The following is a 24,245-nucleotide window of genomic DNA, read 5'->3' as shown; positions in this document are numbered from 1 at the left end:
GGATCTACTGCAACAATTTAATTACAGTTTAAAATAATTAATGCAAAAAAAAAATAATAATAATAATTATGAAAATTCTATGGAAGGTTCTATGGAAGATTGTGGGCAGTTATATTCCTATATCGGTTTTGTAATCCACAAAGATACTGTTTAGTTAATGTCGGGTAAACTTATAGGTGTTGTAATCCACTGAATCCGATACACAGAATGGCAAACAGTAGCAAATATATTCCGGTACTTCTGCACCACTCACCGCTCGGCTGTGGACAGGAAACCTGGGATGGAAGCCCCTGGTGCGCTGGGCTCCGTATCGCAGACTGGCTCGGCTTGGCGGCCAGCTCAGTGTGGGTGTCTGCGTGGTCGGTCCAAGGATTCCTCGATTCTGCTGGCGTTGGATATGCGGTGTGTGGCTGGTGAGTGGATGCAGGTGTGTCAGGATCCGGACTGGTATGCGGGAGGACACGGGTGGTGGATCCTCTGTGTCAGTGAGGTGATGACGTGGGCCGTACCAGGGGAACGGAATCTAAGGGGTTACTGGTTTTCAACAGAGCCCGCCGCAAAGCAGGATGGACTTGCAGCTGCAGGTAACCCCCAGGTCGTTCCACCCGATAGCGACTCAGTCTCACTGACGGCTGAGACTGGCGCGGTACACAAGGATAAGGCAAGAGCAAGGTCGGACGTAGCAGAAGTCTGGGCAGGCAGCAACCGTTCGTAGTCAGGGGCAACGGCAAGGTACACAGGCAATGGAACACACAGAAACGCTTTCTCAGGGCACAAGGCAACAAGATCCGGCAGGGACAGGAAGGGGAAGTGGGTTTTTATGGAGTGGGGAGTGCTTAGGAACCAATTGGGCCAGGCACCAATTAATGGTGCACTGGCCCTTTAAATCTGAGAGACCCAGCGCGCGCGCGCACCCTAGAGAGCGGGGCCGCGCGTGTCGGGACTGAGCAGAAGGACGGGGCCGGTAAGAGACACGGGATGCGACCCGCGGGCGGGCATATCCCGCCGCGGGGATCGCATCCCCGCCGAGGGACATAGAGCAGCGCTCCCGGTCGGACTCGCAGACCGGAGCGCTGCAAGCAGAGGAGTAACGCCGCGAGCGCTCCGGAGGGGGAGCAGGGCCCGGAGCGCTCGGCATTACAAGGTGCAGGATGGTGATGCTGGGAGCGGCGTCCTCGTATCAGAGACCGCACGTATGCACAGTGGTCCCAAAGGCAAGGGATTCCAGCTGTTGCAAATAGCAGTAGGGGTAAATAATAGTCCAAGGCCAGGTTAAGGTTAACTGTAGCTTTACTGAAGTTGAACAGGTCTAACAGTCTTTACAGGGTAGGAAGGATCCCAGAGAGGTGACTAGTAACACCAAGGACCTTGCAGCTTGCTGGGACTTGCAGTGACTTAACAGACTCTAACACAACCATGCTGACTATAACTGACTTGAGTTGACTGAAGATATGTTACGCCGAGCGCTCCGGGTCCCTGCTCCTCCCCGGAGCGCTCGTGGTGTTTATCTCCTGTTCGCAGCGCCCCGGTCAGACTCGCTGACCAGGAGCGCTGCTCTGCTTCCCCCGGCGGGGATGCGATCCGCGCGGTGGGGCGTGCCTGCCCGCGGGTCGCATCCCGTTCTGCTCACCTGCCCCGTCCTCTTTCGGCTCCGTCCCGGCGCGCGCGGCCCCGCTCTCTAGGGCACCCGCGCGCCGGCTCTATGAAATTTAAAGGGCCAGTGCACCACTAATTGGTGCCTGGCCCAATCAGTGTATTACCACCAAACACTACTTAAACCCACTTCCCCTTCCTGTCCTCGCCGGATCTTGTTGCCTTGTGCCCTGTGAAAGCGTTTTAGTGTGTATCCCAAGCCTGTGTACCCAGACTGTCTGCTGTTGCCCCTGACTATGAACCTCGCTGCCTGCCCTGACCTTCTGCTACGTCTGACCTCGCCTCTGTCTAGTCCTTGTGTACCGCGCCTGTCTCAGTTGTCAGTGAGGTTGAGTCGCTATCGGGTGGACGACCTGGGGGTTACCTGCCGCTGCAAGTCCATCCCGCTTTGCAGCGGGCTCTGGTGAAAACCAGTAACCCCTTAGATTCCGTTCCCCTGGTACGGCCCACGCCATCACCTCACTGACACAGAGGATCCACCACCAGTGTCCTCTCCGCATACCAGTCCGGATCCTGACAAGACAGTGAAAGCAGACAAAGATGACTTTACTTACAGATCTGTGGCTGCAATTTAGGCTTGAGGCCTCCAAGTGTGCTGGACACTGGCTCTGAGACATCTGGACTGAACTTGATCTCAGGATCTAAGAGTGTGATTGTAGTACCTCCCCCTCTTATAAAGGTGGGGCTGAGCAAGCATCCCATAGGCTAGCTGCAGGTCATCTGATCACCTGGTGCTCTCTGGGTAACAAAACATGTGACTGAACATATGACAACCATTGTCATGTGACTAATAACCATGTGACCATATCAGAGGTCCTTTACACTTTATGTACAACCTATACACTTTATGGGGGAACACTGCATGTGAGCCCTGAGGACGTACAGGAACTCAAGCTGATAGAACTGTAGGATGATATCCCACACTGGGACATCACACATGCAAAACAGGAATTTAGGTGCACTACTGTGGTAGATGTAAACAATGACATTGGCTAACTCTCAAAACTGTTGTTAAAATTGAGACATTCGCCAGTATATCCTTATATGAAGGACATACCAGAGCCCGCACACCAACGCCAAGGTTTCTCAAGTGGCATGGGACTTAACACTAAACCTACCTGTGCCGTATGGGCAAAACCAGGGGGCCAGTGGGCAATTACGGAAGCATTAAGTCTGGCTCACAGACTGCTCCGGACTGTGAGACAAACTTAATGCTGCCGTAATTGCCCACTGGCCCCTGGTTTTGCCCATACAGCACAGGTAGGTTTAGTGATAGGTCCCGTGCCACTTAAGAAACTTTGGCGTTGGTGTGCGGGCTCAGGTATGTCCTTCATCTAAGGATACACTGGCTAATGTCTCAAGTTTAACATCATTGTTTACATCTACCACAGTAGTGCATCTAAATTCCTGTTTTGTATTATTCTAAGTGTTATACATCCACACTTCTTTATCTTGTGTAGGATGCCATTGTGGTACTTGTGGTCTGCTGCAGGCATCCTCCATTGTATGCATTTTATGGTGGGGATCGCCCTTAGCAACAGACCACAAGGGCAGGATCTTCTCCCCCAATAAATATGCACAACTGCTTTTGGCGTTGAGCACCTCCTGCCATTTGAGGCCCCGTCTTTGTTGTTTTTGACATCACACATGCAAAACAAAAAAGGTTTCTTAGAGGGGTTTTTCCACCGATAGAACTGTATGGGCCAGTCTATTCAGCTCTATGGGCCTGATAAAGATAGTTTAGCGATGTACTCGGCTTTAGTCGACAGGACCATAGAGTTGAATCTAGCGGCAGTGTACATGTCTACCCGGCACTCCATTTATATAGTGGGAAGCAGAACTCCTCTTGATCAGTAGGGGTCCCAGTGGGAGCTTGCTCTTATGACTGCAAATCTGTAGCATAAAATCTGCAGCTTCAAATCCTGCGCATCAAATATGTGCAGGATAATGTACGTGTGAATAGACTGTTAAGGAACCCTGCTCTTCCAGTGTGATCTAGTGTCACTAATATACTGAGAGGCAATATGGCCCTAGAGTTCAATAGGCCTCCGTACATACAGTAGCAGATTTAGAAGCCATTGTTAGGCCTTAGGTTATCATAGCTAACCATCGAGACTTCACAATTGTCTAGGGATAAGGGCCATGACAGTGATAGGAGCCCCATTCCTTTGTACCCACTCGGATGCCACAGTCTCATGTGAGAGTTATATGGCTGAGATTAGTCATTAGACAGTCAAGCATCTGATCTTCATCAAGCTTTTCCTGTAATACTGTAAAAAGAATATTAGCAGGTTTAAGACCCCCTAGGCTGGGTCTCCTATATCCAGAGGTACTCTGACCCTGTCACGATGCCGGCTGGCAGGTAGTGGATCCTCTGTGCCAGAGAGGGATTGGCGTGGACCGTGCTAGTGGATCGGTTCTAAGTCACTACTGGTTTTCACCAGAGCCCGCCGCAAAGCGGGATGGTCTTGCTGCGGCGGTAGTGACCAGGTCGTATCCACTAGCAACGGCTCAACCTCTCTGACTGCTGAAGATAGGCGCGGTACAAGGGAGTAGACGGAAGCAAGGTCGGACGTAGCAGAAGGTCGGGGCAGGCAGCAAGGATCGTAGTCGGGGGCAACGGCAGGAGGTCTGGAACACAGGCTAGGAACACACAAGGAAACGCTTTCACTGGCACAATGGCAACAAGATCCGGCGAGGGAGTGAAGGGGAAGTGAGGTATAAATAGGGAGTGCACAGGTGAACACACTAATTGGAACCACTGCGCCAATCAGCGGCGCAGTGGCCCTTTAAATCGCAGAGACCCGGCGCGCGCGCGCCCTAGGGAGCGGGGCCGCGCGCGCCGGGACAGGACAGACGGAGAGCGAGTCAGGTACGGGAGCCGGGATGCGCATCGCGAGCGGGCGCTACCCGCATCGCGAATCGCATCCCGGCTGGAGACGGTATCGCAGCGCACCGGGTCAGTGGAGCTGCCCGGAGCGCTGCGGTAGCGAGAAAGAAGCGAGCGCTCCGGGGAGGAGCGGGGACCCGGAGCGCTCGGCGTAACAGTACCCCCCCCCTTGGGTCTCCCCCTCTTCTTAGAGCCTGAGAACCTGAGGAGCAGACTTTTGTCTAGGATGTTGTCCTCAGGTTCCCAGGATCTCTCTTCAGGTCCACAGCCCTCCCAATCCACCAAAAAGAACCTTTTTCCTCTGACCGTCTTGGAGGCCAGTATCTCTTTCACTGAGAAGACGTCAGAAGAACCGGAGACAGGAGTGGGAGAAACTATTTTGGGAGAGAAACGGTTGATGATGAGTGGTTTAAGAAGAGAGACATGAAAGGCATTAGGAATACGGAGAGAAGGAGGAAGAAGAAGTTTGTAAGAGACAGGATTAATTTGGCACAAGACTTTGAAAGGACCAAGATAGCGTGGACCCAGTTTGTAACTGGGGACACGAAAGCGGACATATTTAGCGGAGAGCCATACCTTGTCTCCGGGAGCAAAAATGGGGAGAGCTCTTCTTTTCTTATCGGCAAACTTTTTCATGCGAGATGAAGCCTGTAAAAGAGAATCTTGGGTCTCTTTCCATATGGTGGAAAGATCACGAGTCACTTCATCTACAGCGGGCAAACCAGAGGGCAAGGGAGTAGGGAGGGGGGGAAGAGGGTGACGGCCGTACACCACGAAAAATGGGGATTTGGAGGAAGATTCAGAGACTCTAAAGTTATACGAGAATTCGGCCCATGGTAGAAGATCTGCCCAATCATCCTGGCGGGAGGAAACAAAATGTCGTAAATAATCACCCAAAACCTGGTTAATTCTTTCTACTTGTCCATTGGATTGAGGATGATATGCAGAAGAAAAGTTTAATTTAATCTTGAGTTGTTTACAGAGAGCCCTCCAGAATTTTGACACGAATTGGACGCCTCTATCCGAGACTATCTGTGTGGGCAACCCGTGAAGACGAAAAATGTGTACAAAAAATTGTTTAGCCAACTGAGGCGCTGAAGGAAGACCAGGAAGAGGGATGAAATGTGCCATCTTGGAGAATCGATCAACGACCACCCAAACAACAGTGTTGCCACGGGATGGGGGTAGGTCTGTAATAAAATCCATACCAATCAGAGACCAAGGCTGTTCGGGGACAGGCAGAGGATGAAGAAAACCAGCGGGCTTCTGGCGAGGAGTCTTATCCCGGGCACAGACAGTGCAGGCTCGCACAAAGTCCACGACATCCGTCTCCAGAGTCGGCCACCAATAGAAGCGAGAGATGAGTTGCACAGATTTCTTGATGCCTGCATGACCTGCGAGATGGGAGGAGTGACCCCATTTGAGGATTCCGAGGCGTTGACGTGGAGAGACGAAGGTCTTTCCTGGAGGAGTTAGCCTGATGGAGGCTGGAGAAGTGGAAATCAGGCAGTCAGGAGGAATGATGTGTTGCGGAGAGAGTTCAACTTCCGAGGCATCCGAGGAACGAGAGAGAGCATCGGCCCTAATGTTCTTATCGGCAGGCCGAAAGTGAATTTCAAAATTAAATCGGGCAAAGAACAGAGACCACCTGGCCTGGCGAGGATTCAGCCGTTGGGCAGACTGGAGATAGGAGAGGTTCTTGTGATCGGTGTAAATAATAACTGGAAATCTTGATCCCTCCAGCAGATGCCTCCATTCCTCAAGTGCTAATTTAATGGCTAGAAGCTCTCGATCCCCGATGGAGTAGTTCCTCTCCGCCGGAGAGAAGGTCCTAGAAAAAAAAACCACAAGTAACAGCATGCCCGGAAGAATTTTTTTGTAGAAGGACCGCTCCAGCTCCTACAGAGGAGGCATCAACCTCCAATAGGAAGGGTTTAGATGGGTCAGGTCTGGAGAGCACGGGAGCCGAAGAAAAGGCAGACTTGAGCCGTTTAAAGGCGTCTTCCGCTTGAGGAGGCCAAGACTTGGGATTGGCATTTTTTTTGGTTAAAGCCACGATAGGGGCCACAACGGTAGAAAAATGTGGAATAAATTGCCTGTAATAATTGGCGAACCCCAAAAAACGTTGGATAGCACGGAGTCCGGAGGGGCGTGGCCAATCTAAGACGGCAGAGAGTTTGTCTGGATCCATTTGTAGTCCCTGGCCAGAGACCAAGTATCCTAGGAAAGGAAGAGATTGGCATTCAAACAGACATTTCTCTATCTTGGCATAAAGTTGATTGTCACGAAGTCTCTGAAGAACCATACGGACATGTTGGCGGTGTTCGTCTAGATTGGCAGAAAAAATCAGGATATCGTCCAGATATACAACAACACAGGAGTATAAGAGATCACGAAAAATTTCATTAACAAAGTCTTGGAAGACGGCAGGGGCGTTGCACAGGCCAAAGGGCATGACCAGATACTCAAAGTGTCCATCTCTAGTGTTAAATGCCGTTTTCCATTCATCCCCCTCTCTGATGCGGATGAGATTATAAGCACCTCTTAAGTCCAGTTTGGTAAAGATGTGGGCACCTTGGAGGCGATCAAAGAGTTCAGAGATGAGGGGTAGGGGGTAGCGGTTCTTTACCGTGATTTTATTAAGACCGCGGTAGTCAATGCAAGGACGTAGAGAGCCATCTTTTTTGGACACAAAGAAAAATCCGGCTCCGGCAGGAGAGGAGGATTTACGGATAAAGCCTTTTTTTAAATTTTCCTGGATGTACTCCGACATAGCAAGAGTCTCTGGGGCGGACAGAGGATAGATTCTGCCCCGGGGTGGAGTAGTGCCCGGGAGGAGGTCAATAGGACAATCATAAGGCCTGTGAGGAGGTAGAGTCTCAGCTTGTTTTTTGCAAAAAACATCCGCAAAGTCCATATAGGCCTTAGGGAGACCGGTTACAGGGGGAACCACAGAGTCACGGCAAGGGGTACTGGGAACCGGTTTTAGGCAGTCCTTGAAACAAGAGGGCCCCCAACTCTTGATCTCCCCAGAGGACCAATCCAGGGTTGGGGAATGGAGTTGAAGCCAGGGTAGTCCAAGGAGGATTTCGGAAGTGCAATTGGGGAGGACCAAAAATTCAATCTTCTCGTGATGAGGTCCGATGCACATTAGAAGGGGCTCCGTGCGGAAACGTATGGTACAGTCCAATCTTTCATTGTTTACACAATTGATGTAGAGGGGTCTGGCAAGACTGGTCACTGGGATGTTGAACCTGTTGACGAGAGAGGCCAAAATAAAATTTCCTGCAGATCCGGAATCCAAGAAGGCCATAGTAGAGAAGGAGAAGGCAGAGGCAGATATCCGCACAGGCACAGTAAGACGTGGAGAAGCAGAGTAGACATCAAGGACTGTCTCACCTTTGTGCGGAGTCAGCGTACGTCTTTCCAGGCGGGGAGGACGGATAGGACAATCCTTCAGGAAGTGTTCGGTACTGGCACAGTACAGGCAGAGATTCTCCATGCGGCGTCGTGTCCTCTCTTGAGGTGTCAGGCGAGACCGGTCGACCTGCATAGCCTCCACGGCGGGAGGCACAGGAACGGATTGCAGGGGACCAGAGGAGAGAGGAGCCGGGGAGAACAAACGCCTTGTGCGAACAAAGTCCATATCCTGGCGGAGCTCCTGACGCCTTTCGGAAAAACGCATGTCAATGCGAGTGGCAAGATGGATGAGTTCATGTAGGTTAGCAGGGATTTCTCGTGCGGCCAGAACATCTTTAATGTTGCTGGATAGGCCTTTTTTAAAGGTCGCGCAGAGGGCCTCATTATTCCAGGATAATTCTGAAGCAAGAGTACGGAATTGTACGGCGTACTCGCCAACGGAAGAATTACCCTGGACCAGGTTCAACAGGGCAGTCTCAGCAGAAGAGGCTCGGGCAGGTTCCTCAAAGACACTTCGAATTTCCGAGAAGAAGGAGTGTATAGAGGCAGTGACGGGGTCATTGCGGTCCCAGAGCGGTGTGGCCCATGACAGAGCTTTTCCAGACAGAAGGCTGACTACGAAAGCCACCTTAGACCTTTCAGTAGGAAACTGGTCCGACATCATCTCCAAGTGCAGGGAACATTGGGAAAGAAAGCCACGGCAGAATTTAGAGTCCCCATCAAATTTATCCGGCAAGGATAGTCGTAGACCAGAAGCGGCCACTCGCTGCGGAGGAGGTGCAGGAGCTGGCGGAGGAGATGATTGCTGAAGCTGTGGTAGTAGCTGCTGTAGCATCACGGTCAGTTGAGACAGCTGTTGGCCTTGTTGCGCTATCTGTTGTGACTGCTGGGCGACCACCGTGGTGAGGTCGGCGACAACTGGCAGAGGAACTTCAGCGGGATCCATGGCCGGATCTACTGTCACGATGCCGGCTGGCAGGTAGTGGATCCTCTGTGCCAGAGAGGGATTGGCGTGGACCGTGCTAGTGGATCGGTTCTAAGTCACTACTGGTTTTCACCAGAGCCCGCCGCAAAGCGGGATGGTCTTGCTGCGGCGGTAGTGACCAGGTCGTATCCACTAGCAACGGCTCAACCTCTCTGACTGCTGAAGATAGGCGCGGTACAAGGGAGTAGACGGAAGCAAGGTCGGACGTAGCAGAAGGTCGGGGCAGGCAGCAAGGATCGTAGTCGGGGGCAACGGCAGGAGGTCTGGAACACAGGCTAGGAACACACAAGGAAACGCTTTCACTGGCACAATGGCAACAAGATCCGGCGAGGGAGTGAAGGGGAAGTGAGGTATAAATAGGGAGTGCACAGGTGAACACACTAATTGGAACCACTGCGCCAATCAGCGGCGCAGTGGCCCTTTAAATCGCAGAGACCCGGCGCGCGCGCGCCCTAGGGAGCGGGGCCGCGCGCGCCGGGACAGGACAGACGGAGAGCGAGTCAGGTACGGGAGCCGGGATGCGCATCGCGAGCGGGCGCTACCCGCATCGCGAATCGCATCCCGGCTGGAGACGGTATCGCAGCGCACCGGGTCAGTGGAGCTGCCCGGAGCGCTGCGGTAGCGAGAGAGAAGCGAGCGCTCCGGGGAGGAGCGGGGACCCGGAGCGCTCGGCGTAACAGACCCAGCCTAAAACTGGCCACAACTGATGGAAAAGTGCATTGGTTGTCTAGTATCTGGCAGTCCTTATTTGTGCAGATTGGAAGAGGAATGCAGCATTATGCATTACCCAGTCCAGCACCATGTGGTGTGTTTGGTGATCCGGTGCCCAAATTAAGATGTCAGATTAATGTGAACAATCCCATTTTCTTTTCTACAGCACTGGAGGGAAACATCACTAGATCGCCAGATATATATGAATGGGATAATAGTAATAAAGAATATTGGTAGTCACTAAGGGATTACATTCGTATACAACCCAAGGCTATTGCTCAGTAGATTTGCTTTCTATTGGATCCACTATACAGCTGAAGGAATTAATGCTACCAGTAGCATTAAAGGGGTACTCCGGTGGAAAACTATTTTTATTTTTTTCAAATCAACTGGTGCCAGAAAGTTAAAAAGATTTTTAAATTACTTCTATTAAAAAATCTTAATCCTTCCAGTACTTATCAGCTGCTGTATGCTCCAAAATAAGTTGTGTAGTTATTTCCAGTCTGGCCACAGTGCTCTCAGCTGCCACCTCTGTCCATGTCAGGAACTGTACGGAGCAGGAGAGGTTTTCTATGGTGATTGGCTCCTACTCTGAACAGTTCCTGCCATGGACAGAGGTGTCAGCAGAGTGCACTGTGGTCAGACTGGAAAAAAAACTACACAACTTCCTGTGGAGCATACGGCAGCTGATAAGTACTGGAAGGATTAAGATTTTTTAAATAGAAGTAATTTACAAATCTGTTTAACTTTCTGGTACCAGTTGATTTGTAAAAAAAAAAAAAAAATGTAGGAAACAATATTGTATGTAAATTAACCACCCCATGCCATTCCATAATGGTTTTTATGTACTTTTCATGTGGATAGATATTGTGCTGACATAATGCATTGTGTGTGAAATCATGTGACCCAACGAAAGTTTGGTCAGTTCTGGGAAAAAGTGTTAACAAAGAGCGAAGGTGTTTGTGCAAATATTAATCTGTGTCTATTCTGTTCTGTACCGTTTCCACCCAGACCTGTAGTGAGAGCTTGTATTAACCTATGAGCACACATTGCACTACGATGACTCAATTACCATGTCGCTCAGCCTGTTTTACGTTTAGTGATTTATTTTTTGTGAAGCTTATTTCATGGAACTGTGAAGCTTATTTCATGGAACATATACAGGTATGAAGGCCGTGTAGTTAGTCCTTACATCCAAGACCGTAGGCTGGATTCTCACACACAGCTTTTCATTTATATATTTAAAAAAGTTTTAAAGGGTACCTCTCATCAAATAAACTTTTGATATATTTTAGATTAATGAATGTTGAATAACTTTCCAATAGCATGTTAATGAAAAATATGCTTCTTTCTATTGTATTTTTCCCGATCAGTCCTGTCAGCAAGCATTTCTGACTCATGCTGGAGTCCTAAACACTCAGAGCTGCCAGCCTGCTTTGTTCACAGCCAAACCGGCTGTGAACAAAGCAGTCTGGCAGCTCTGAGTGTTCTCCTTTGTGAACAAAGCAGACCGGCAGCTGGAAGTGTTTAGGACTCCAGCATGAGTCTGAAATGCTTGCTGCCAGGACTGGTAGGGAGACCCCTAGTGGTCATTTCTTCAAAGTGGAAAATTAAATAGAAAGAAGCATATTTTTTAATAACATGCAATTGTAAAGTTATTCTGCATACATTAATCTTTAATATATCAAAAGTTTTTTTGATGAGAGGTACCCTTTAACTGCACTAGAAACAACGGGAGGGAATTTATCATTATCGCAGATTTTGTGCTGTGCAAGTGGGTGGTTTTACCAGTTTCTGTGCAAAATGTAATATGTTGTGCACATCACTTCATAATATAGCGAAAATGGAAGCCACTGGATAGTACAAAAAAATGGTAAAAAGTTCACACACTTTCCTGCACCAGCTGTTCACTGTACACTGTACATTTGCAGAAAAATTGGGGCAAAAATGATTTTTGCACAAGTAATAAATTCCGTGCACCAACCAGTGCATCTACTAACCATGCCACCATGGAAGTGCACAACAAAAAAATATGACAAAGTCAGTGCAAACAACATAAAGAATATTTCAGCACAAGTCAATGCGCCAAAAAAAAATACACTGCATGCAATTTGCAGGTGCACGCCAGTTGAAAATTTTCCCCCAATGTGTTTTTCGTCGTGGTATTTACTGTGTTTTTTTACATTTTTTTTATTTTTTGTGTCTTTTATCAAAACATAGCATGCTTTAGGTATGGTGGCCGACATTTATCATTGTCTTTAGACTGTTTTTTGTGTCTACAAAAGGCACAAAAAGGCGCAAGCAGGGTTTATTTTGTGCCTTTTTGTTTACACATTTCTGCTGATTTTAAGTTGCAATCCACTGATTTTGAGTTGCAATCCACTGATTTTGAGTTGCAATCCACTGATTTTGGCAATACACATGATATAGAAGGGATTTATGAACTGCGCCTTTTTGTAAAAAGGCGCAAAAAAGGCTCAAAGCCACTGAAAAGTCTCTAAAACTACACCATCCCAGACCTTGCGTAGCTTTTTAGTGTATGTGAAGAGAGAAATTTCAGAAAATGTGACCTGCACAAAATTTATCAAATGCTCTGTGAACATTTAAAGGGGTTCTCCAGCATAAGGTGATTTTAGTACATATCTGGCAGACAGTAATGGACATGCTTAGGAAGGATCTGTGCTTGTCTTGGGCTAAATGGCTATGCTGTGAGATTACCAGAACACTGTGGCTAGCTTTCTGTGAACCTGTATTTCCTGTTTTCAGTTTTCTTGTTTGCCTACAAATCCCATGATACCATTTTCCTCCTTCCCACACATCAGCCACCCCACCCATTGAAATATAAATGAGCTGCACACCTGTGGTCTTCAATCAGGGTGCCCACAGCTGTTGCATTGGTTGCAGATTGATCCCTCCACCCATTGAAGCAGACAGGCTCCCTGTCATCAGCTGACTAGTGAGGTCAGGTCTCGGCCGCATTGCAACCTGGGAAAAATCCGAGACAACAGTCATTTTGTATGCTGTTAAAAATAAATATTGGGGGGAAAATCACATAAGAATTGTGAGAAAACTGTCACACACAGGTACAAACACTATATTATGAACTACACTAACTTTACAGCCCCTGTAGCATAGTCAAATAAAAAAATTCCCGGAATACCCTTTTAATAAATTTGGTTCTCCTACACATTACCAGCACACACAAAAAGGTGTAAAAAAAATGCTTCACTTACACTACAATGATAAATGTGGGCCGGTGTCTTTTTCTGTCATTTTCCTACATCATTAACTATAAGTCCATATGGTATGAAAAACTAATTTTGGCACACTCCATTGGATCCTGTATTTATCCTGAGTTATTCTTCTCTTGAAGCATTACTTCTAGGGGAGAATGTCTCCAACATACTGCACCTGATGCAGCAAGCTAGAGTGGCAGCAGTACAGAGCCACAGAGGGCTCCTGGGGCCACATTTCTTCTTCTGGTATACCACTCGGGATGGGGATAATGGCTTACTGTAATGGCTGTCATGGTAGTTGTTACGCCGAGCGCTCCGGGTCCCCGCTCCTCCCCGGAGCGCTCGCTTCACTCCCTCCGCTGCAGCGCTCCGGTCACGTCCTCTGACCCGGGGCGCTGCGATCCCGCTGCCAGCCGGGATGCGATTCGCGATGCGGGTAGCGCCCGCTCGCGATGCGCACCCCGGCTCCCCTACCTGACTCGCTCCCCGTCTGTTCTGTCCCGGCGCGCGCGGCCCCGCTCCCTAGGGCGCGCGCGCGCCGGGTCTCTGCGATTTAAAGGGCCACTGCGCCGCTGATTGGCGCAGTGGTTCCAATTAGGGTTTTCACCTGTGCACTTCCCTATATTACCTCACTTCCCTTGCACTCCCTTGCCGGATCTTGTTGCCTTAGTGCCAGTGAAAGCGTTCCTTGTGTGTTCCTTGCCTGTGTTTCCAGACCTTCTGCCGTTGCCCCTGACTACGATCCTTGCTGCCTGCCCCGACCTTCTGCTACGTCCGACCTTGCTTCTGCCTACTCCCTTGTACCGCGCCTATCTTCAGCAGCCAGAGAGGTGAGCCGTTGCTAGTGGATACGACCTGGTCACTACCGCCGCAGCAAGACCATCCCGCTTTGCGGCGGGCTCTGGTGAAAACCAGTAGTGGCTTAGAACCGGTCCACTAGCACGGTCCACGCCAATCCCTCTCTGGCACAGAGGGTCCACTACCTGCCAGCCGGCATCGTGACAGTAGATCCGGCCATGGATCCCGCTGAAGTTCCTCTGCCAGTTGTCGCTGACCTCACCACGGTGGTCGCCCAGCAGTCACAACAGATAGCGCAACAAGGCCAACAGCTGTCTCAACTGACCGTTATGCTACAACAGTTGCTACCACAGCTTCAGCAGTCATCTCCTCCGCCAGCTCCTGCACCTCCTCCGCAGCGAGTGGCCGCTCCTGGGATACGCTTATCCTTGCCGGATAAATTTGATGGGGACTCTAAGTTTTGCCGTGGCTTTCTTTCCCAATGTTCCCTGCATCTGGAGATGATGTCGGACCTGTTTCCCACTGAAAGGTCTAAGGTGGCTTTCGTAGTCAGTCTTCTGTCCGGAAAAGCCCTGTCATGGGCCACACCGCTCTGGGACCGCAATGACCCCGTCACTGCCTCTGTACACTCCTTCTTCTCGGAAATCCGAAGTGTCTTTGAGGAACCTGCCCGAGCCTCTTCTGCTGAGACTGCCCTGTTGAACCTGGTCCAGGGTAATTCTTCCGTTGGCGAGTATGCCGTACAATTCCGTACACTTGCTTCAGAATTGTCCTGGAATAATGAGGCCCTCTGCGCGACCTTCAAAAAAGGCCTATCCAGCAACATTAAAGATGTTCTGGCCGCACGAGAAATTCCTGCTAATCTACATGAACTTATTCACCTAGCCACTCGCATTGACATGCGTTTTTCTGAAAGGCGTCAGGAACTCCGCCAAGATATGGACTCTGTTCGCACGAGGCGTTTCGTCTCCTCGGCTCCTCTCTCCTCTGGTCCCCTGCAATCTGTTCCTGTGCCTCCCGCCGTGGAGGCTATGCAGGTCGACCGGTCTCGCCTGACACCTCAAGAGAGGACACGACGCCGTATGGAGAACCTCTGCCTGTACTGTGCTAGTACCGAACACTTCCTGAGGGATTGTCCTATCCGTCCTCCCCGCCTGGAAAGACGTACGCTGACTCCGCACAAAGGTGAGACAGTCCTTGATGTCTACTCTGCTTCTCCACGTCTTACTGTGCCTGTGCGGATGTCTGCCTCTGCCTTCTCCTTCTCTACAGTGGCCTTCTTGGACTCTGGATCTGCAGGAAATTTTATTTTGGCCTCTCTCGTCAACAGGTTCAACATCCCAGTGACCAGTCTCGCCAGACCCCTCTACATCAATTGTGTAAATAATGAAAGATTGGACTGTACCATACGTTTCCGCACGGAGCCCCTTCTTATGAGCATCGGATCTCATCATGAGAGGATTGAACTTTTGGTCCTCCCCAATTGCACCTCGGAGATTCTCCTTGGACTTCCCTGGCTTCAACTTCATTCCCCAACCCTGGATTGGTCCACTGGGGAGATCAAGAGTTGGGGGTCCTCTTGTTCCAAGAACTGTCTAAAACCGGTTCCCAGTAACCCTTGCCGTAACTCTGTGGTTCCTCCAGTAACCGGTCTCCCTAAGGCCTATATGGACTTCGCGGATGTTTTCTGCAAAAAACAAGCTGAGACTCTACCTCCTCACAGGCCTTATGATTGCCCTATCGACCTCCTCCCGGGTACTACTCCACCCCGGGGCAGAATTTATCCTCTCTCTGCCCCAGAGACTCTTGCCATGTCCGAATACGTCCAGGAGAATCTAAAAAAGGGCTTTATCCGTAAATCCTCCTCTCCTGCCGGAGCCGGATTTTTCTTTGTGTCCAAAAAAGATGGCTCCCTACGTCCTTGCATTGACTACCGCGGTCTTAATAAAATCACGGTTAAGAACCGCTACCCCTTACCCCTCATCTCTGAACTCTTTGATCGCCTCCAAGGTGCCCACATCTTCACTAAATTGGACTTAAGAGGCGCCTATAACCTCATCCGCATCAGAGAGGGGGACGAGTGGAAAACGGCATTTAACACCAGAGATGGACACTTTGAGTATCTGGTCATGCCCTTTGGACTGTGCAATGCCCCTGCCGTCTTCCAAGACTTTGTCAATGAAATTTTTCGTGATCTGTTATACTCCTGTGTTGTTGTATATCTGGACGATATCCTAATTTTTTCTACCAATCTAGAAGAACACCGCCAGCATGTCCGTATGGTTCTTCAGAGACTTCGTGACAACCAACTCTATGCCAAAATTGAGAAATGTCTGTTTGAATGCCAATCTCTTCCTTTTCTAGGATATTTGGTCTCTGGCCAGGGACTACAGATGGATCCAGACAAACTCTCTGCCGTCTTAGATTGGCCACGCCCCTCCGGACTCCGTGCTATCCAACGCTTTTTGGAGTTCGCCAATTATTACAGGCAATTTATTCCACATTTTTCTACCATTGTGGCTCCTATCGTGGCTTTAACCAAAAAAAATGCTGATCCCAAGTCCTGGCCTCCTCAAGCAGAAGACTCCTTTAAACGACTCAAGTCTGCCTTTTCTTCGGCTCCCGTGCTCTCCAGACCTGACCCTTCCAAACCCTTCCTATTGGAGGTTGATGCCTCCTCAGTGGGAGCTGGAGCTGTTCTTCTACAAAAAAATTCTTCCGGGCATGCTGTCACTTGTGGGTTTTTCTCTAGGACCTTCTCTCCAGCGGAGAGGAACTACTCCATCGGGGATCGAGAGCTTCTAGCCATTAAATTAGCACTTGAGGAATGGAGGCATCTGCTGGAGGGATCAAGATTTCCTGTTATTATCTACACCGACCACAAGAACCTCTCCTACCTCCAGTCGGCCCAACGGCTGAATCCTCGCCAGGCCCGGTGGTCTCTGTTCTTTGCCCGATTTAATTTTGAGATTCACTTTCGTCCTGCCGATAAGAACATTAGGGCCGATGCTCTCTCTCGTTCCTCGGATGCCACAGAAGTTGATCTCCCTCCGCAACACATCATTCCACCTGACTGCCTGATCTCCACTTCTCCTGCCTCCATCAGGCAGACTCCTCCAGGAAAGACCTTTGTTTCTCCACGCCAACGCCTCGGAATCCTCAAATGGGGTCACTCCTCCCATCTCGCAGGTCATGCGGGCATCAAGAAATCTGTGCAACTCATCTCCCGCTTCTATTGGTGGCCGACTCTGGAGACGGATGTTGGGGACTTTGTGCGAGCCTGCACTATCTGTGCCCGGGATAAGACTCCTCGCCAGAAGCCCGCTGGTTTTCTTCATCCTCTGCCTGTCCCCGAACAGCCTTGGTCTCTGATTGGTATGGATTTTATTACTGATTTACCCCCTTCCCGTGGCAACACCGTTATTTGGGTGGTCGTTGATCGATTCTCCAAAATGGCACATTTCATCCCTCTTCCTGGTCTTCCTTCTGCGCCTCAGTTGGCTAAACAATTTTTTGTACACATTTTTCGTCTTCACGGGTTGCCTACGCAGATTGTCTCGGATAGAGGGGTCCAATTCGTGTCTAAATTCTGGAGGGCTCTCTGTAAACAACTCAAGATTAAATTAAATTTTTCCTCTGCATATCATCCCCAGTCCAATGGACAAGTAGAAAGAATTAACCAGATCCTGGGTGATTATTTGCGACATTTTGTTTCCTCCCGCCAGGATGACTGGGCAGATCTCCTTCCATGGGCCGAATTCTCGTATAACTTCAGGGTCTCTGAATCTTCCTCCAAATCCCCATTTTTCGTGGTGTACGGCCGTCACCCTCTTCCCCCCCTCCCTACCCCCTTGCCCTCTGGTCTGCCCGCTGTGGATGAAATTTCTCGTGACCTTTCCATTATATGGAGAGAGACCCAAAATTCTCTCTTACAGGCTTCTTCACGCATGAAGAGGTTCGCGGATAAGAAAAGAAGAGCTCCCCCCGTTTTTTCCCCTGGAGACAAGGTATGGCTCTCCGCTAAATATGTCTGCTTCCGTGTCCCTAGCTACAAGTTGGGACCACGCTATCTTGGTCCTTTCAAAATTTTGTGTCAAATTAATCCTGTCTCTTATAAACTTCTTCTTCCTCCTTCTCTTCGTATCCCTAATGCCTTTCACGTCTCTCTTCTCAAACCACTCATCCTCAACCGTTTTTCTCCCAAATCTGTTCCTCCCACTCCTGTTTCCGGCTCCTCGGACGTCTTCTCGGTCAAGGAAATTTTGGCTGCCAAAAAGGTCAGAGGGAAAAATTTTTTTTTAGTAGACTGGGAGGGTTGTGGTCCTGAAGAGAGATCCTGGGAACCTGAGGACAACATCCTTGACAAAAGTCTGCTCCTCAGGTTCTCAGGCTCCAAGAAGAGGGGGAGACCCAAGGGGGGGGGTACTGTTACGCCGAGCGCTCCGGGTCCCCGCTCCTCCCCGGAGCGCTCGCTTCACTCCCTCCGCTGCAGCGCTCCGGTCACGTCCTCTGACCCGGGGCGCTGCGATCCCGCTGCCAGCCGGGATGCGATTCGCGATGCGGGTAGCGCCCGCTCGCGATGCGCACCCCGGCTCCCCTACCTGACTCGCTCCCCGTCTGTTCTGTCCCGGCGCGCGCGGCCCCGCTCCCTAGGGCGCGCGCGCGCCGGGTCTCTGCGATTTAAAGGGCCACTGCGCCGCTGATTGGCGCAGTGGTTCCAATTAGGGTTTTCACCTGTGCACTTCCCTATATTACCTCACTTCCCTTGCACTCCCTTGCCGGATCTTGTTGCCTTAGTGCCAGTGAAAGCGTTCCTTGTGTGTTCCTTGCCTGTGTTTCCAGACCTTCTGCCGTTGCCCCTGACTACGATCCTTGCTGCCTGCCCCGACCTTCTGCTACGTCCGACCTTGCTTCTGCCTACTCCCTTGTACCGCGCCTATCTTCAGCAGCCAGAGAGGTGAGCCGTTGCTAGTGGATACGACCTGGTCACTACCGCCGCAGCAAGACCATCCCGCTTTGCGGCGGGCTCTGGTGAAAACCAGTAGTGGCTTAGAACCGGTCCACTAGCACGGTCCACGCCAATCCCTCTCTGGCACAGAGGGTCCACTACCTGCCAGCCGGCATCGTGACAGTAGTCTCGTAGCAGGACTCCTGCTATAACATACTCAAAAAGGTAATAAACCATAATAAATAAGACACTGAAATTCTGGATAAAACAGGCTGCAATGTTTATTAAGGGTAATCACAATCTGAAAAAAAAATACAAGAATTAAAAAAAAAAACTATTATAAAACATGACCGGTTGTATGTGTTTATTAAACACAAAAATGGAGTAACCAATCTGTTGTGACCAAATTATTGGACCAAGTCCATACAGTAAACCTCACTAATAAAGAGAAAAAACAGAGCTGGATTGTCTCATTCATTTTTTTTCATCTGGCCAGGATCTGCCAACACTCGATAGGACGTGTCCCTCAAGATAATTGCTGTGCTGGGCCCTTGTCATTCGTTGTGAGGCAGCAGGACTATACACAAAAAGACCGTAGACAAGAGGGCCACTGCTGAAAAGTAAAGAATTGTGGTCACCCATTTATTTAGCATGTTTGTCATTTTACATGGTAATAAACAGTCTTACTCAGTCAACACAAACCAATGCTAAACAGCAGAGTTCTAGCCAGAGGCCATTAGAAGGAAACGTAAGACAGTGAACGAGTGGGATTCAAAGACACAAAAGGTGGATAGAGCGCATTCCACGTGTCTACAAAAGCCTTCAATTATAAGCTCTTTAACTATTTTAAAAATGCTTCTGAGGGAAAATGTCTACTGAGGAAGAAAACAATACAAACATTGAAGCAAAAGTAATGTCTTCAAGAAAAAACAATTATGGTTTTAAGTGTTCTTCACAAAAATCTCTTTGGACATATAACACAAAGGGTCATACGTCTCTGACATCTTATCCTCTATCCTTTGGATAGGGGATAAGATGTTTGATCGCGGAGGGCCCGCCACTGGGACCCCCCGCAATATCGGTGCAGCACCCGCATTCTATGCTAGGCTGCTGCTCCAGTCTCGGAAACCTCTGTGTTTCCGGGACTAGAGACGTGACATCACGCCACACCCTCTCGTGACATCACGTCACGCATCCTCCATTCATGTCTATGGGAGGGGGTGTGATGGCCACCACGCCCCCTCCCATAGACATGAATTGAGGGGGCGTGGCGTGACGTCATGAGGGGGGCGTGGCGTGGCATGCCGTCACATCTCCAGTCCCGGAAACACAGATCAAACATGTTATCCCTATCCTTTGGATAGGGAATAAGATGTCTGGCCCAAATACCCATTTAAGAGTTTCTTACTGTAACCCGCTGTAGACCTGAATATTCTTTCTGGTTGCAACAGTCTCAGCCTGCATCAGCTTCTGTTCAAACTAAAGTTCTCTTAGGCTTCTTTCACACTACAAAATTCTCAGTTTTTAAACATCCGTATGAAGTTCCGTCTGAAAACCAGTTGAAAACGCCAGTAACAAAATCCTATACGTCTGCTAGAAAATCCCATTATAGTCTATGGGATTTTCTAATAGCCGTTTGAATCCGTTATAATCCGTTATTGATAACGGACGTTATTTTGTGACGGAAGATAGTTCGGAAGAAAATAGTTCATGAACTATTTCTCCCGTTACTATCTTCCGTCACAAAATAATGTCTGTTGTCAATAACGGACTATAACGGATTCAAATGGCTATTAGAAAATCCCATAGACTATAATGGGATTTTCTAACGGACGTATAGGATTTTGTTACTGCCGTTTTCAGACGGAACTTCATACGGATGTTAAAAAATGGAGAATTTTGTAGTGTGAAAGAAGCCTTAGATGTAACGTTACTGTTAGGGTATGATCACACTACGGATATGTAGCTGAATCTCTGCTCGCGGGATTCAGTGAGCAGAGATTCAGCCTGGCAGACGGCTGCGGTGGTAGAACCGCGCGGCACTGCGCAGTCACCATTGACAGCTATTCAGTGCTCGCGGACTTCTGCGCAAAGAATGAACATGTTCTTTCTTGTGCGGAACAATTTCAGCAGTGGAATTGTCCGCCGCTGAAATTCCGCAGTGTGAACGGGTCTCGGTGAAGACCCATTCACATTGATGCTAACGTTCACTGTGCGGAATTTCACTCGCGGAATTTCGCTCACGGAATTCTGCAGGAATTCCGCATTGTGAACATACCCTTAAAGAATATAACACTCCGGTAGAAAAAAAATGTTTTCAAATGAACTGGTGGCAGAGTTACAGATCTGAGTTAAACAGATCTGTAAATTACTTCTATATAAAAATCTTAATCATTTAATTACTTATCAGCTGCTGTATGCTATAGAGGAAGTTATGTAGTTCTTTCCAGTCAAAAAAAAGAGCTCTCCGCTGCCACCTCTGTCCGTGTCAGGAACTGTCCAGAGCAGAAAAAGTTTTCTTTGGAGGACAGCAGCACAAAAATATATTATTCCTTTTGATTTATAGCACCTAACAAAGAATAGACTTCAGGAGTCTGCTATATCTATGAAGGGAGCCTGCCCCTGCTCATCCCCTCTGATGGAGTGCCGGGCACTATGTACCTGCCTGCAGGGTTAATATTACAGGAGGCCTCCCCCAATAAAATGTCCAATTTCAGCAATGCTTCTAGGTGAGAATATTTTCATAATAAAGGATCTAATGGAACTTGGCAAGATCATTTTTGTTGTTCCTTTGCTATGTTTTTACACAAACATATCATAAATTCTTCACTAGGAAAAGGTTATTATCTTCTTGTAAAGAAATCACATAGTAAGGTCACATAAGGATGGTTGGTTTCAAAGACCATAAAATACCTGTTGAAACCTTTTGATGTGATTGGTCAAAGCCATCATTAAAACTCCAGCCTTTCGTCAGAGAAAGGAAAGACCCCTTAGACTAGGTTTCCACTTGGTTTTTTTCCCCAGCATAAACACCTCAAAAATGCCACTTTCAATATATGATTTTTATATATTTTTCTATTTTTCTCCGATAGAAGTCTATGGAAAGCAAAAAAAAACATATAAAAATGCCATGTGGGTTTAGTAGCATTGGTGTCTTTTTTCTGGCATATATATATATATATATATATATTTTTTTTTTTTTTATTTTTTTTTTTAAATCACATGATGAAAGAGTGACTTGAAAGAAAAAAAAACGCTAAGCCACTATTTATAAAAATAAAATAAAAAAAGACACTGCAACAACCAAATCTTGTGAAAATGAGTGGGTGGTTTTTGCAATGTTTTTTTCTTTTCTTTTCAAGCTCAAAAAAACGCATGAAAAACCCAATTAAAACACTTGGAAACCTAGCCTGTACTACACAACACAACTCCTGCACGATATGAGGGCCAATTTCCCTTAATTGATGCTTGTTTACAGAGTCTATTATGTGGCTCGATTTTAGGTGGAGTCCACCTCAAAATCTGTGTGAATTCTGCCATGAACAAGCCTCCCATTGACTTCAAGGGGGATTTCTGCTTCTCTATTCACATAGTGTCATAATTGAGGGGCAGGGAGAAGTAAGCCCTAAGCTGTCCCTAGAGACACTCTTCCTGCCTACAAATGATGGATCGACAACTGGGCATCGGTCCCTTCCTGCGCTAAAGTGCGATGGCATAAAGGTCAACAAAAACAAACAATACTATACATAGTTGGGGACAGGTCAGAAACATAACGGAAATACAAAAACCAACAAACAGATAAACCAGGCAGGATATAAATACTAACAAAGCCGGATATAGCATACTAATATACAGTTCAGAAACCCGAATCAAGGTAAATGGCAGATATGAATACATGAACAAGACTAGATATGGAATAAATATACAGCAGAAAAAAACAGGATATTCAGGGGATGAATAGATAAACTGAATGCCAGAACACTAAACGGGTATGAAAATAAAGGACTCTGTTCACACTGGAACAAGAAACACCACTCCAAACTAGGATGGACATAAATACCAAAGCCAAATAGACTCCTAGCCAACAGGCATTGTCTACCGAGTGATCAGGGTAGACAGATATACTAAATACAAGTAAACACGGGTACAGAACTGATATAACACACAGTGTGAACACAGACAGGATATAACACAAGATTAAATACAGAACGAACATACATGAATACAAAAACCCGACAAATATACAAAAACCAAGCATGCTAAAGTCTATATCATGAACAAGAATAATATCCATGGTTAAAACTCAGATAAATACTAAACCAGACAATAGCAAGGTAAATGATAAAACAATCATGGTCAGACTAAAGCACTAATCACCATCCGCCAGTTCCAGCAGAGCTCAGGTTTACATAATCCATCACACGCTGCCATAGGCTAAGAGCATTAACTCATCCCTAGCCAGGGAAAATCGCACAGAAAACTGTTCAGACACAAACCTAGTGTCTGAACAGGTCCCAAAACAGAAAAATACAAAAACGGACATTACACACAGTAAAGCAAACAGAGGGTTTCTGCTCCAAAATTTCAACAAGGAAATTGTACACATACCCTTGAACTTGTCAATACCCTGGATTGCCCTTGTAATAGGGCATTGGACTCACTCCTATGTAAAATATTCTGAAAGCAACATTTCCAGAGGAATTGACAAGGAAATACATTTCAAAATCATTGTCAAAAATCCTTCTCAAATCTTCATTAAATGCTTGTCAAATTCTCATAAACAAACATAGCTCCCACGTGTCCCAGATCCTGCAGACATTTACACTTTTATAGGGGATGTCCGGTCATCCTGGAACAGCACCCACATGTCCCGCATTTAACTGTAAATGCCTCTTAATTGGGTTCCTCTAACGTGGTGCTCAGTGGGAGGTATCACATGGCGTACAGACACCGTAGAGCCATGGCGTTGAGCCACTCGTGTGCCCACCGGCTGCAATAAGCCAGCAGACACAAGAGGCCAAACTCTTCCTCTCAGATCTGGTGCACAAGTGTTACGCCGAGCGCTCCGGGTCCCCGCTCCTCCCCGGAGCGCTCGCTTCTCTCTCGCTACCGCAGCGCTCCGGGCAGCTCCACTGACCCGGTGCGCTGCGATACCGTCTCCAGCCGGGATGCGATTCGCGATGCGGGTAGCGCCCGCTCGCGATGCGCATCCCGGCTCCCGTACCTGACTCGCTCTCCGTCTGTCCTGTCCCGGCGCGCGCGGCCCCGCTCCCTAGGGCGCGCGCGCGCCGGTCTCTGCGATTTAAAGGGCCACTGCGCCGCTGATTGGCGCAGTGGTTCCAATTAGTGTGTGCACCTGTGCACTCCCTATTTATACCTCACTTCCCCTTCACTCCCTCGCCGGATCTTGTTGCCATTGTGCCAGTGAAAGCGTTTCCTTGTGTGTTCCTAGCCTGTGTTCCAGACCTCCTGCCGTTGCCCCCGACTAAGATCCTTGCTGCCTGCCCCGACCTTCTGCTACGTCCGACCTTGCTTCCGTCTACTCCCTTGTACCGCGCCTATCTTCAGCAGTCAGAGAGGTTGAGCCGTTGCTAGTGGATACGA

This window comes from Hyla sarda, chromosome 2 (genome assembly GCF_029499605.1).
Source record: "Hyla sarda isolate aHylSar1 chromosome 2, aHylSar1.hap1, whole genome shotgun sequence".
In the NCBI taxonomy this organism is placed as follows: Eukaryota; Metazoa; Chordata; class Amphibia; order Anura; family Hylidae; genus Hyla; species Hyla sarda.
The sequence above is the reverse complement of the archived record's forward strand: the minus strand, read 5'-3'. Positions refer to the sequence as shown.